This window comes from Amblyraja radiata, chromosome 13 (genome assembly GCF_010909765.2).
Source record: "Amblyraja radiata isolate CabotCenter1 chromosome 13, sAmbRad1.1.pri, whole genome shotgun sequence".
Classification (NCBI taxonomy): domain Eukaryota; kingdom Metazoa; phylum Chordata; class Chondrichthyes; order Rajiformes; family Rajidae; genus Amblyraja; species Amblyraja radiata.
In genome coordinates, this window is record NC_045968.1 from 3,100,955 (window position 1) to 3,117,237 (window position 16,283).

Here is a 16,283-nt window from a genome sequence, read left to right on the forward strand (position 1 = left end):
GATGGTCGGAATGGACTCGGTGGGCCGAAGGGCCTGTTTCCATGCTATATCTTTAAAAACTAAACTGACAAAAAAATAAAGCTTCTGTTTAGTTCTCTGCAGTGCATCTGTCTTACCGACGTCAATGCTGTGACTAGCCATACGGCAGCGCCTCCATTTGTAATCTGTTGAATCCAGCCCAGGCCCCTATGAAGCTTTTCAAAAAGGGAGATGGCATGACAAGCTTATTAAAAAATCCTTTTTTTTAATATAATCTATTTATTTTTTATTTTATTTTATTTATTTATTTTTCTTTGTGCACCGTTCCCAGAGACACTGCAATACTGGGTCGATGCGTGGAGTGGACGGAGCAAGCCCCTATTCCATCTCCCTGTTCCAAAAGTCAATTTAATATATGGTCCCTAGATAAGTGACGTATCAGATATTAAACTGATAAGAACAGATACTAGACTTGGTCTTAGCCAAAAGGCCGAGAAGCAATGGGATTATAAAAATTTATGTGAAATAATGTGCACATCACGAGCGCGAAGCTCAAAGTCCCTCGCACCCGCTTAAGGGCCCTGGAAACTCTGGGGTTTTAGATGCTCCCTGGTGCAATCTGAACCTTATTTTGGAGCATTTTTGCACCAACTATGACCAATATTTCAGAAATAATTTTGGTTGCGTCAAGAGTAATGAGTGGGTGGAATGGGATAATTGGGGTCATTGTTGTATTTTAAAAAAAAATCAAGAATTGAAGTTGTCCTTGTTTTAATAATCAAGTTGTACTGTTGTAAAATATTTGTAAAATGTTATAAAGGAGCATGCAAAAGCTGCAAATAAAATACTGCAAGTTTTTGCAGTAAAGAAAACCTTTTTTTAGAAAATATTTTGTGTGTTGATTTGATCTGAACAGATAATATTAGTTTGGCTAAGCTATAAAACAAACTTACTGCCTCTGTTATTTCCTTCAACATAAAATAAGTGCAAGTTTGAAAGTGTGAATGAATTCAAAATCGGCATTTTGTTTGTTTTACACCAATGTCACGTTTTTACACTGTTTTTTTTCTTTAGTTTTAACGTATATATTGTCACATGCACGGGGTCCAGTGAAAGGCTTTGTTTGCATACTATCCAAACAAGTCAGATGTACCCTACATAGATACAAGCAAGTCAAATTCAAGTACAATAGAGCAAGGGGAAAGATAGAGGGCAGAAGATAGTTCTCAGGGTTGTACCACATCAGATCCATAGACGCATTCAAATATCTGCAACGGGGTCGAGGTGATTCGGACAGTACCCTAACTCATGGAATGGTCATTTAGAAGCCTGATAACCGAGGGGAAGAAGCTTTTCCTGCGTCTGGTGGTACATGATTTCAAGCTTCTGTACCTTCTGTCTGATGGAAGCAGGGATAAGAAGGAATGACTGGGGTGGGTCAAGGCTTCGATCATGTTGGCTGATATGTAGATGGAGTCAGTTCTTCAAAGGATGCTGTTCTTTGTTATGGACTGGGCTATAACTACAACTCTGCAATGTATTGCTGTTCCCAAACCAAGCTGTGATGCAGCCCCACAGTATGCTGTCTATGGTACATCTGTAGAAGCTTGTAAGAGTCCTTGGAGACCTAGTAAATATCCTCAGTCTCCTCAGGAATAGAGGCGTTGGTGTGTCTTCTTGGCTCTCGCGTCATTGGTGTCCCTGTAGAAGTTTGCTACTTCTGCAGAACGTATGTATAATTTAATTATAATTCATGTTTTGGTGTATTGCCTGAGCCTATGTGCCTGAGCGAGATTTCCATTGGACATGTACCTCCCCATAAATGAGCATATGACAATAAACTCAACCTGGCTTGACTCGACCAGTATCTGAGATGGGTCACATTCTGTTTTCGATAGGTCAATAAGAATTTTCAAGCATTTAAAAAAAAATGTTTTAATTTTATTTATTAGAAGCAGCGTACAAAAGTATAAACCGCGGCATATGACATAATACAGTTATTGTACAGCTTCAATTTTAATTTTTAGCTAAAGATGAGAAAGAAGAGAGAGAGAGAGAAAGTGCATGTGCAAGAATAGAACCCCTAGACTACCAAATAGGTGTAGCTGAAGAGTGAGTAATTAAAAGAAATAAGAAAGACGTAGAGAAATAAAATGACAAAAACAGAAAGAAAAACTAAAAGTGATGATATACCTGCTTCGTATCTCTCCCCACCCATCACCCAACCCGTAATTCGATTTAATTCCAAAGTCGTGTTGCACCATACTATCCTTGTAATGAATCAATGAATGGTGTCCATGTCTTCGAAAATTGCTCTGGTTTTTCTGCTAAGACAAGTCTCATATTTTCAAGATGTTGCGTCTCAGACTTGTTTCTAACCCACATTTTAAGAGTAGGGGCTACAAGCATGTTTTAAACAACTTGAATACTTTTGTACCATTTCTGTCAAGTTTAGAACTAAAGCATCTTTGCGTCTCGTTTTGTCTGTGGAATATAATCAGATTCCAGCATGTCTGTGCTGTAACCTAATAAAAATGGTTTACACTGGGAGAACAATAAGTACGCCAATGCCGGCACAAATAAATTACACAAAGTTCAATTTTTTCCAGAGATATTATATTCATGAAAGAAAATAATGTGTTTCATCCATTACTACAGTATATTAATTTAGTTCCCAGCCCATTGTTTAAATTACTTTTACAATATAAAACATAGTATTGCCCGCAGGACAAGATGAAAGATACTGATAAACCTCAGTGAATTAGATGGCTGGTAATACATTGATGGTAATAAACTGCCAAATACACACATTATAGTACATTACAGTAACATAACATTTGATGTGAATTGTAATATTTTAATGTTGTACAAACAGCATAATATTTCAACAACAAACTTTCATGTAACTCTAGCAATAAGGACCTACTAAATATCCTCAGTCTCCTCAGGAATAAAGGCTGAGCACTTGATTGCACTTACAATGCAGTCTGCCTCAAGGTCCTAGAACATAGAAGAAAATAGAAAATAGGTGCAGGAGGAGGCCATTCGGCCCTTCGAGCCAGCACCGCCATTCATTGTGACCATGGCTGATCGTCACCAATCAATAAATAGAAACATAGAAAATAAATAGAAACATAGAAAATAAATAGATACATAGAAAATAAATAGAAACATAAAAATATGTTCTATTGATTTATATTGTCCTATGGACATATATTGGCATCTGTCAGCATTTTAACTCATTGTATCTATTTCTTGCCTTGGCATGGAAACACAGCATTGTCACAATGATCAAGCCGGCTAAAATCTACAGCCCACATTCCCAATACAAGTAACGCACTCAGTTAATGGACATTTACCGGTTGGTGGGAAAACTGTGGAGAACATTCCATCCAACTAATATGTGTAGGAAGGAACTGCAGATGCTGGTTTACACTGAAGTTAGACACAAACATGCTGGAGTAACTCTGCGAGAAAGGCAGCATCTCTGAAGAGAAGGAATGTGGCATTTCGGGTCGAGACCCTTCTTCAAGAGGATCTCGACCCGAAACGTCACTCATTCCTCCTCTCCAGAGATGCTGCCTGACCTGTTGAGTTACTCCAGCATTTTGTGTCTGATCCATCCAAGTGGTATGTTGCATTTCTTTGTAATTTATCTATTACATGGGTTAGGGGAAATACTAGTGCACCTGAATGAGTTTCTGGATGGGCATACCATTTTGGTAACACAAGGTAAAGTGGATTTGGTACATTCCCCAGCAATGCTCCTGACAACCCAATGATATGAATATTGAGTTCTCTAATTTCAATGAACCCTTGCATCCCCTCTCTCTCTGTCCCTCCCCCACCCTAGTCGTTGTACTATTTTCACTGTTGTCCTGTTGAGTTTCCCTGTCTGTATACTCGTTATCACCTAGTGCACAGCCAACAATGGACCATTGTGGGCTCTACCTTTCCTTGACCGTGGTTTTTTTTTCCATATCTTTCTTTTGATCTATATCGCTCTATATCACCATCTACATCTCACTTTCCCCTTTCCCCGACTCAGTCTGAAGAAGGGTCTCCACCCGAAACGTCACCTATTCCTTTTCTCCAGAGATGCTGGCTGACCCGATTAGTTACTCCAGTTTTTTGTTGTCTATCGCCAATCAGAAGGTTGGACAAGGAATGCCATCACCTTGGCTGAAAGGTGACTCGGCAGGGAGGCTTCAGTTGCACTTCCAGACTGATGGGGACGGAACGGGAAATGATTCACTCAGGCCAAAGTGCAGTTCTCCATCACAAGGCTCCGATTTGCCGCCTTCCCAACTGGCTATTCTAAGCCTCAGAACCAGGCAAACAAAAAGAGCACCATATGATCAAGGGACCATAAGACAACGGAGCAGAAATTGGCCATTCAGGCCATCGAGTCTTCTCCCCCATTCAATCATGGCTGATCCATTTTCCCCTCTGAACTCCATTCTCCTGCCTTCTCCCTATAACCTTTGCCACCCTTACTAATCAAAAGCCTCTCAATCTCTGCTTTTAAAAAATCCCCAATCTTGTGTGGCAATAAATTCCACAGATTCACCACCATCTGACTAAAGAAATTCTTCCTCATCCCCATTCTAACGGTTCGTCCTTTCATTCTGAGGTTCTCCATTGGCAAACTTTGTGTGGGTTGTGCGGTGGAAGGCTAACAGGCAAAACAACTTATTCTAGCCTCGGCCATTGCAGCTTCTGTGAGTGCTTGTTCATCTTTCCTACCTCTTACAGACTCTGCATCAGCTGATCTGACACCCTTGCACTAATAGACACAAAGTGCTGGAGTAACTCAGCAGGTCTGGCAGCATCTCTGGAGAAAAGGGATAGGTGACGTTTCGGGTCAGAACCCTTCTTCATGTCAGATCTGAATGGCTGTATCTCTACACAAAACTAATTTTACTTGTGCCAAATGTTTTCGGAAAGCAACAGGGAAAATATTGATTAGGAACCTAAGGGGGAACCTTTTCGCACAAAAGGTGGTGGGTATATGAAATGAGCTGCCGGAGGAGGTATTCAAAAGGGAACTGCAGATGCTGGAATATCGAAGGTACACAAAATTGCTGGGGAAACTCAGCGGGTGCAGCAGCATCTATGGGCTATTTGGCCGGAGGAGGTAGTTGAGGCAGGTACTATCGCAAAGTTTAAGAAACATTTAGACAGGTACATGGATAGGACAGGTTTAGAAGGATATGGGCCAAAGGCTGGCAGATGTATGGGCCCAACTAGTGTAGATGGGGCATGTTGGTCGGCATGGGCAAGTTGGGCTGAAGGGCCTGTTTCAATGCTGTATGACTCCATGACTCCATCTCATTAAACCGGCATCCATGTTATGGCCTGTTCCTCTTTAACACCTGCTCACAGAAAATGCAGAAGTTCAAAATGTTAGTATTCAGTAATTCTTTGTTCCTGTTTTAATCATAAGAACGTAAGTGATAGGAGCAGAATTAGGACATTCGGCTCATAAAATCTACTCCGCCATTCAACCATGGCTGATCCATCTCTCCCTCCTAACCCCATTCTCCTGCCTTCTCCCCATAACCTCTGACACCCGTACTGATCGAGAATCTATCGATCTCTGCCTTAAATATATCCCCTGACATTGCTTCCAAAGCCTTCTACGGCAAATAATTCCACAGATTCACCAACCTCTAAAGAAACTCCTCCTCATCTCCTTCCTTAAGAACGTCCTTTAATTCTGAGGCTATGGCCTCTAGTCCTTGACTCTCCCACTAGTGGACACATCCTAATGTAACCCTCTGTCTGTTTGTACAGTGTATTCTTGACATGTGATCATGCACAACTGTAATAGTGAAATGCGACTGACATTGGTTACAAATATTAATAAATCACCATTCACTCTCCTTAAGAATAATCCTGAAAACACAAGGCTAGATGAGGATTCCCTCAGCTAGAGTTTCTCTGCCCTGCAGCAATGCACAGTCAGTTCACTAATGGCAAAAAAGAGTTTTCCACAGGCAGGATTCCTAAGTGTCTATTCCTATATTAATGTACTGCATTTAGCACAAACCATACTCTCCACAATTATTCATCCCACCACACATCACGCTATACTCAGTACCCTTCAAACCTGGCTTGAGTATCTTACTTGCAAACTAGTACCATATATTTGTAACTTTCCAGATGTGTGGAAGGGCATATTAGTTTAATCATTAGCCTCATGCGCTTCACCACAAACGCAGTGCTATAATTCACTGCCAGATTGAAGATAACATCAGTAGATCACTTGTACCATGCTGAGAAGGGGATTGGGGGAGTTGCTCAGTAGTGGTGGTGAAGGAAGTGTTTCCTATCATTTCATGGAGAGTGTACAAGTGAGCTTTGTTTTGAACAAGGTTAAACTAATTTGAACGTTTCAACATGATACATTTCTGCGGTTTTTCTATCTCGTGCTAACGAGCCAGCTTGAGGGCTTTTTAACTCTTTACGGTCTTTCGCTGAAAATTCATGAATTGCAAAATGTATTTCTCGTGGTATGGGAGGAATTCTTCTCTGCGTATGCCAGCTTCTGGGAAATGAAGAAGAATGGATCTGAATTCATGTTGTACATCTGACAGCCTTGGAGAGACTTTAATGGGAAACTCGTGTGGAAGGCGACAAAGTGGCACAACGCTAGTGCGCCAGGGATGGGCGTGGGTATACAGCGCCAGGGATCCGGGTTCGATCCTGACAGTGGGTGCACGAACATTCTCCCCGTGACCTGCGTGGGTTTTCTCCAAGATCTTAGGTTTCCTCCCACACTCCAAAGACGTGGAGGTTTGTAGGTTAATTGGCTTGGAATAAATATAAATTATGTGTGTAGGATAGTGTTAGTGTGCGGGGATCGCTGACCGGTGCCGACTCAGTGGGCCGAAGGGCCTGTTTCCGTGCTGTATCTGTAAGCTGCACTAAACTAAGAATATCTGCATTTCAATGGTAAATACAGGCAGGCTCAGGTCAGGCACATCCTGACATTTGCTGACAAATCCCAGATTGTGAATGTGCCAGCACATTCTATTGCCAGAGACCAGTGGAGGAAGAAGAACTGGAGTAAAAGGTTGGCTGACGTTTCGGGCCGGGATTCAAGAGTCCCAACCCGAAACGTCACCTGTCCTTTTTCTCCGGAGATGCTTCCTGACCTGCTGAGTTACTCCAGCACTCCATATAACCATATAACAATTACAGCACGGAAACAGGCCATCTCGACCCTTCTAGTCCGTGCCGAACACATAATCTCCCCTAGTCCGTGTTTATCTTTGGTATAAACCAGTATCTGCAGTTCTTAGTTTCTATACAAGGAAGCACAAACATTGTTGTGGTTAGATACAAGGAAATACAGATGACGGTTTACAAGAAAAATTACACAAAGTGCTGGAGTAACTCAGCGGGCAGTATCTTTGGAGAGTATGGAAAGGTAATGTTTTGGCTTGGGAGATTTCTTCAGTCTGAAGTTAAAACAGGACTTGCAGCTGTTGATGTTGATGTACATGTTGATGTTCATGCCGACTAAGGTGCCCCATCGAAGCGAGTCCCATTTGCTTGCAATATGCCCATATCCCTCTTGACCTTTCCTATCTATCTATTTATTCCAATATATTTTAGATGTTGTTATTGCATATCATCAACCATCTCATATGGTACCTATAGCCCTCGAGTACTGGCAACATTCTTGTTAATCTATTATGTTTACTGATTTACACATGGTGCACAATATATTTTTTCTGCATTGAAATGGAACTTATACATCTTTATGAGGAGCAACAACAAATTTTTGAATTTCAATTCCATCGTTAAAATTCTTTGTATTTAAAAATCAAGTTAAAATATTAAAATATTTAGCATCATTATTATTATTAATTAAGTAATGTATCTATACTTTTAATTATAGCTTCCTGAAATATAAATCCGAAAACTCCATGACCAAAGTAAATGGATACAACTGTCCCAAGATTTTATTTTAACACAATATCCTTCATTATTTTTATTTCGCTCATTATTTAATTAACACTTGTTTATAAGCCTCCTTAATAATTTGTTTGGGACAAAGTGTGGCTTGTGGAAGAGAGTGCAGTTCCTAGCATGCAGATTTAAAACTTGATTTTACTTTTGAGATCACAGAATAAGTAGAGATGAATCTGATCATTTAGAATGGTATTTGTTAAAAGTGGTTGGCAAATCACTTATTTTTAGTGTGTGTAGGAAGGAACTGCAGATGCTGGCTGAAACCAAAGATAGACACAAAACGCTGGAGTAACTCAGCAGGACAGGCAGTATCTCTGGAGAGAAGGAATGGAGGACGTTTCGGGTCGAGACCCTTCCTCATGCTTATTTTTAGTGCACACGAAGGCTGTTGATTGAAGCATTCCCTTGTATTTGTTCTCAAGGTTGAAGTGGAAGCAAATGAATAGTCCTAATTCCATTCTTCCCGGATAAACCGTGTAAACAGATCATTATTCGTGGGCGTTGAGCAGTAATCTCATTCGTCATGTCCTCATTTAGAGAGTGTCGAAAATGGAAATGAGGAAGGGACAAATGAGCGTCAATAGTAATGTAATGCTTGCCTTATCTGTGGCTCCACGATCGTGCTGGTGTAATGCAAAAGGCCCAATTAACTCTCTCCCCTGCCACCCCCTTCCTGTTATTGAGTGCTTAAAACATTGCCTTCTTAATGTAAAGCCAAGGCATGCAGGAGTCACGAGATGCAGGTTCTTCCTTCATCGTCTCAATTATGTTTGCTTCCTTATCTCCATTCTTCCCCTTGATAATGGAAATACTATTTACTATTGGGCATCTTAATTTAATTATTAAAATACTGCAAGTAGAATGTCAGGATGATAAAAGGTTTTTAAAGTCTAAAACTTTTTAAAATGTATGATGATCTGAAGATAGTCAATAGTTTAATGTTCCTAGGCATCCATATCATAGCAACGTAACCTGGTTCCTTCACACTGAGGATCATAGTGATCAGGAAGCATACTTACTTTCTTAGGAGTTTGATAGGATTTGGCATGTCATAGAATCCCAACTTCGGTCCAACTTATCCATGCCAACCAACGTGCCCTTTAATGTGTAGGAAAGAACTGCAGATGCGGCTTTAAATCGAAGATAGACACAAAATGCTGGAGTAACTCAGAGGGACAGGAAGCTTCTCTTCTTCTTTTTCTTCTTGCGTATGGCGTGCACATCCTAAAGCTGTAGGACAACTTGTACTATTTGATCTTATTTGATTGTGCACGCCAGGTTGATTGCATTCGTCGAAACAGGGCGGGCCACGTAAAGGTTGCAATCTTCCACCCCGGAAGCATCTCTGGAGAGGAGGGGTGGGAGTCTGAAGAAGGGTCTCGACCCAAAACGTCACCCATTCCTTCTCTCCAGAGTTGCTGCCTGTCCCGCTGAGTTACTCCAGCGTTTTGTGCCCTTTAATGCTAGTCCAATCTGCCTGCAATTCTCTCATATACCTCTGAACCGTTCCTTTTCATGTATCTGCTCAAATAAATGTTGTTATAGTACCTGCCTCAACTACTTCCTCCGGCAGCTCACTCCGTATGCCCACCACCCTCTCGGTGAAAAACTCTACAACTGAAGATGATTTCCTCTCCTTCGGATCAAACATTTAGAAATCTGATTGATCCATCTGGGATTGGAAATCAATTCTTCACCAACTGAGATCTTCCTCCCTGGATCCATTCCCACCCTTCTAACCAGATAATCATTTGGATCGACATGATTCAACAGCCTGTTCCGGAATGCTATCCATTATACAAGAATCCAAGGCAACAATCGGGATAACTTTCATTCCCACAACAGGGCAGAAAAGATGTACATGGAGTTAAAACTCCACAAATCTCTGGGAACCTTGACATCCCTGTTTCTTATCTAAAGTCAACCTCCATTCCATACTCACATAACCCACCACTTTTAACATATAAGCCATTAATTTTAAGTACTTTATAATGCACTGAAATCATGAAAGGTGTTATATAAATTATTTATTTGTCATCAGTAGTCTGCCATGGAGGTAAAGCCTCACTGGAGGTAATGGCAAGGAATTTTACTGTATAACCCCAGAGTCCAAGAAGTCACATTAAATTAAAGGCGGCAGGGTGGCATAGCGGTAGAACTACTGCCTTACAGCGCCACAGACCCGGGTTTGATCCTGACTACGGGTGCTAGTCTGTACAGAGTTTGTGCGTTCTCCCCGTGACCTGCGTGGGTTTTCCTTGAGATATTTGGTTTCCTCCCACACTCCAAAGGTGAAAAGGTTTGTAGGTTAATTGGCTTGTTATAAAACAAAATGTAAATTGTCCCTAGTGTGTGCAGGATGGTGTTAGTGGGAGGGGATCGCTGGTCGGTACGGGCTCGATGGGCCGAAGGGCCTGTTTCCACATTGTATCTCTAAAACTAAAACTAAATAATGTTCAGTAGCTTCTGTACCAAAAAGGTTACTTAATCCATTAGGATTCAAATGAAATTTTAACTTAGGAATTCCTCACTGCTTTCAATTATTGCTACTACTTAAAAGCTGATTTTTTTTTCCATTTCATTTGTTAAGGATGATTGAAATGTCCCCATTTTTGGCAGGATTTATTTATCTTTTGTTTTAATTTTCCATCAAAGTCTTTAGCTGTCCATCTCAGTAAATGTTTCAGTCGATGATTGCTTACTTAAACTTTGCATTCACCTTTTTAACTTCAGTCTGATAGTTCCCTTCCAGCATTGAGGCAACATCATAACTACTGATAACCTAAAGTGGTAGCTACATTTCATTTCTTCCCCCAGTGCCAACCTTTTAAAGAACTTCATCAAACAAGCCAGTGCCAGCTTTATTTATTATTTCTGCATAATTTAGTTATACTATGTTGATTTATTTTCAGCCCCTTCATCTGTTTTGTGTTCGCATTTTAACTTTGATCTCTCATGTAGGTTCCATTGTAGCATACAGTCAAGGCATTATAATTATATCATTAAGGAACTGTGTAGTTTCCTCCATGGGTCAACCACAAAATCCCATGAAAGTGAGTTGCGACGACAAGTACAAATAAATATTAATTCACTTGGACTGTTTTATAATGCATCTTGATTTTTTTTTTTACACAGCTAACAAGTGGGAAGTGACAGCATTTGTGCTTTTGCCCATGAATGACATATTCCAGCTGCATCACCTTGTAATCCAAACACAACAAAGTAAATCCTTAAGGGCCTGTCCCACTTGCATGCGATTGCGTGCGTTTGGTGCGAGCGGAGGTCGCGCGGAGTTCACGCTAAGTTCGCGCGTGACGTCATTTACCTCATGCTTACAAATCAGCTGGTCAGGAGGCGGGCCGACTGAATTTGGGCGTCGCACGGCGTCGGGCGGTGACGTCATCACGCAACGCCACGCCGGGCGGTGATGTCATCACGAAACGCCACGCGCTAGGCGTACGCCGTCAAGACGCTGCGTACGCTGTCAAGACGCTGCGTACAACATCAAGATGCTGCGTATGACTGCAATGCGCCTGCGTGCATACGCGGGCCGACAGGCCGTTGGCGAACGAAGATTTTGGTCACTGCAAGAATTTCGAAGCCCCGCGTGATGTCAGGACCAGCCCCGCTAAACTCCATACCCCTCCGCGCTTCTAAGTGGAACCGGCCCCGCGCGGCCATACGGTACCCGTACACCTCAAGCGACCACGAGGTCGCGTAATTTGCGAGGCAAGGTCGCATAAGTGGGACAGGCCCTTTACTGAACTGGATGTGAATACATCGTTCTGAATTGTCTGATATTGTTTTCTCCAGCATTTCCATCGAGTTGCTTGAACTCACAGACCACGGAATTAGATTTTAATTTCACTTTTTAATTTAGATGCACGGCATTGAAACAGGCCCTTCGGCCCACCAACTGTGCCGACCATCGATCTCCCGCTCACACCAACGCGCGTTACCCCATCTTCGCAACCACTCCCCACACGGTAGGGGAAATTTACCGTTTGCCAATTAACCTACAAATCCACAAGTCTTTGGGATGTGGGAGGAAACATGAGCACTTGGAGGAAATCCACGCAGTCACAGGGAGAACGTGCACACACCACATAGAGGGCACCTGAGGTCAGAATCTAATTCGGGTCTCCTGAATTATCAAATACCTTTTGGAGTAGAATGTATGCAGGAAGAAGACAATTGAGATATTTCAATGCAATTAGTATTTTTAAGTTATGCTGGTTTACAAGATGTAAAAACTATTGTAGAAACAGTTAACTGTAGATGCTGGTTTGTACCAAAGATAGACACAAAGTGCTGGCATAACTCAGCGGGTCAGGCAGGATCTCTAGAGAGAAAGGATGAGTGACATTTTGGGTCGGGACCTTTCTTCAGACATTAACTCTTATTACACTATTAACAGAAAAAACATGAGCCTTTTTGTTGTCGATGATGATCAAGGTAATGTTCTGTTTTATGCATTCCTCTAGCTGCACAAATCTCATATATGATATAGTGCCTCTTAATGGCAATATTTCCATTTGTACAACAGTTTTAAAACATTATTTTCCTCACTGGAGCAATTGTCAAACAAAATGTTCACATTGCACATTGTACAGAGAATTACAGTAGGTTTCATTGAATGCCTTAAAAAAAGAGAGCAACACGGAATCTGGTATCAGGGAGGGAATTCCAGGGCTTGGAATTGAGGCAACAGGAAAGAGAAGATCTAATGTTGGTGTTAAGAGAGTTCTGATGTATGATGCTAATGTTTCTGAAACCCCTGAAAATGACTGCAAATTATTTGTGGATAGATCAGAAATGTAAACATGCAAAATCATAGTTATTGGGATCTTTTCAACAGAGTCGAGCTTTTGCAAGAAAGCATATTTAACAAGGACGATATATTTAGATGTAGCTCCTGTATTAAGAATTTGTGTTGTGTAACTAAATATCTGTATTTTTATTTTTGCAGGGAGATGGGAGTATTTTAGTAGCCTGGTTTATTCACTGCATGTTTTAGGAGAGACACGTTCTGCCTGATGTTTGGGCCTACAGAGGTCAATCGAAGCTAAGACAATGACATCATACGTGTGGACAGTTTGGGGATTTTATAACACAGAATCCAAGAAAGAAAAAAACTTCATAAGTTTATCAAAATCAGATAAATAGAAAAAAAAATCCTGTTTATTCGATTAATAAATTCACTGATAAATAGCTCTACATCCGTTATGTCTATATGTAGTTAGGATTTTATCAGACAATCAGTGTCCGATCCTAAAGCTCATGATGACATGTCATGCAATGTTAATATATATATATATATCAATGTATTAGATTGATAGGATATCTTTCAACCTTTGGTAAATCAGATTTGATACATCAGATGTGATTGCAGTAAAATTAATTTACAAATGATAGCAGATTCTGAAGCGTGTAAACATTTTTTTGGTCAGGTTCAACATATAATAAGCTAAACATGACTTTAATGCGCATGAGTACATTTATAAGTATAAATGAGCATGAGCAAATTATATTATATAGTTTGCCTGAAATAATGTTATACCAGGTGCTTACACCAATTTGGGAAAATTCATTAGTAAATCTGCAATAGGAGCAATGTTACCTGATTTTCCTTCACTATAGAAACATAGAAAATTGGTGCAGGAGGAGGCCATTCGGCCCTTCGAGCCAGCACCGCCATTCATTGTGATCATGGCTGATCAACCCCTATCAATAACCCGTGCCTGCCTTCTCCCCATATCCCTTGACTCCACTAGCCCCTAGAGCTCTATCTAACTCTCTCTTAAATCCATCCAGTGACTTGGCCTATGTTGCAGGAATTAGCTTATTCCTGTAAAATTTATAGCAATTACCTTCTAATTAATTCCTAATATAACAATTTTTTTACCTCAAATTATTGGGAATGAAGTTGCTGCATTCTAGCTGTGTAGCACAGGCTTACTGCACAAAAGCAGCTGATTTGACACGGTAGCCAAGTATTATTCCACTTGATTTCAGTGACAAAGAAAATCCGGAGGAACTGGGTCGTTGAACATCCCCCACATTACTAAATAAATTTCACCTTTCAATATTCTTGTCTTCTATTTTTTCATACTTTTGGTATTATTACCACTGCCCAGTCCATCATCGGCTCTGACCTCCCCACCATCGAAGGGATCTATCGCAGTCGCTGCCTCAAAAAGGCTGCCAACATCATCAAGGACCCACACCATCCTGGCCACACACTCATCTCTCCGCTACCATCGGGTAGAAGGTACATCTGGTACATACTAGTTCAGGAACAGCTTCTTCCCCACAGCCATCAGACTATTAAACTCACCAACAAACAGACTCTGAACTGGAACAGCCTATTGCAATTTATCTGTTTATTTATGTGTATATTGAATTGAACTGTTTAAGAAGGAACTGCAGATGCTGGAAAATCGAAGGTAGACAAAAATACTGGAGAAACTCAGCGGGTGCAGCAGCATCTATGGAGCGAAGGAAATAGGCGACGTTTCGGGCTGAAACGTTACCTGTTTCCTTCGCTCCATAGATGCTGCTGCACCCGCTGAGTTTCTCCAGCATTTTTGTGTACCTGTGAATTGAACTGAACTGTTCTGTATTAATGCTTACAATATTCTGTTGTGCTGAAGCAAAGCAAGAATTTCATTGTCCTATCAGGGACACATGACAATAAACTCTCTTGACTTGACTTGATTGGGGGTTTTTTGGACATTTTTGTGGTAAAAGGTTTTGTATGAACTTGAGGAAGCAACGTTCTATCCTAAAAGAATAGTCAAGAGAGAGTGTTTTATTGTCATATGTCCCAGACAGAACAATGAAATTCTTATTTACGGCAGCACAACAGAATATGTAAACTCTGTAGAATAAAATAAGTGGATTTTGAATGAAATATTCTGCTTGAGCCATGATTCACTCCCATACCAGCCCTCACCAGCAAACAGACATACAAATTTACAGATGCACAAATATGCACATAGAAGTATACACGTGCATGTGTGCACACATCCACGCGAACACAAATATACACAACCACAAGCATGTACACGCTCATGCGTTCAAATATGTACAATACAAGCCAGCAGAGAAATTTGCTGACCTATTATTCTGTTTCCACTTCAGGTTCACTGTGTCATGCCTCTTTGACCTAAATAAACAACTATTTTCACATCATTCTTCCCTTCTCTCCTTGGAAGGTTTTGGATCTCTGTTGGGAAATGGTTTCACAGCCTTTGTCATCTTTTCTAAGTAATCATTGTCCATCAGTAATCTAACTGGAAGCATGTGGAAGGTGATGCAAGTCAACTAAGATTATTTTTGATGTCCAGAATGGGTGACATGTCACATGCACTACACTCAGGGCTTGTTGCTGATGTCAATACGGACCTTGTCTTGATTTTCTTTATTGATCTGTGTAATCCAAGGGGGTCAAGGCTATTACTAATCCAAGCCTGCTGGGGTTGGGTGTTAGAACATAGAACAGTACATCGCAGGATCAGGCCCTTCTGCCCACATGCCGAAAATTATGCCATGTTAAACTAATCTCATCCGCCAACACAGGATTCATATTCGTCCATTACCTGCATAACCATGTTCCTACCTAAACGCCTCTTAAACATTACTTTCATATTTGCCTCCACCATCACCACAGACAGCTTGTTCCAGGCACCCACCACTCTCCGCATTAAAAAACACATGCCCCGCGCATCTCCTCCAAACTTTGCATGCAGCCATTTGTACATTAATCCTATCATTTTGTTGGCCTGCTATTTTTTATTTTCTTTCGGAAACTCAATGCAAACTATGTAGAAAAGCTATAGAAAATCACACCATACTGTGAGAGAGAATTTAAAAGATGTCCTGCAGAAGTGGTGTAAATCAGCAACAATTTGGAACAGAGTGATTATTAAAGGATGATGGAAAGGACTGCAGATGCTGGAATGTGGAGCAAGAAATATATTGCTAGATTATCTCAACAGATCAAGCAGCATCTATAGAGGCAAAGTGATCGTCAAACTTTCGGGCTGAGACCTCGCAACAGGACATAAATAAATCGCAATTTAATAATATCCACGGTACACAAAAATGCTGGAGAAACTCAGCGGGTGCTGCAGCATCTATGGAGCGAAGGAAATAGGCAACGTTTCGGGCCGAAACCCTTCTTCAGACTGGTTTCGCTTATTTCATAGATGCTGCTGCACCCGCTGAGTTTCTCCAGCATTTTTGTGTACCTTCGATCTTCCAGCATCTGCAGTTCCTGCTTGAACACTTAATAATATCCACAGCAGCTTGACACACAT

The 16,283-nt window shown here is 41.0% G+C and overlaps 1 non-coding gene across 1 annotated transcript; it reads right to left on the reverse strand.

Annotated features, from left to right (window-relative positions):
• Positions 1–290: 290 nt before the first annotated feature.
• Positions 291–481, reverse strand: LOC116980208. The gene has a single exon (XR_004413900.1). It is a non-coding gene; the product is annotated as a U2 spliceosomal RNA (small nuclear RNA).
• Positions 482–16,283: the final 15,802 nt, after the last annotated feature.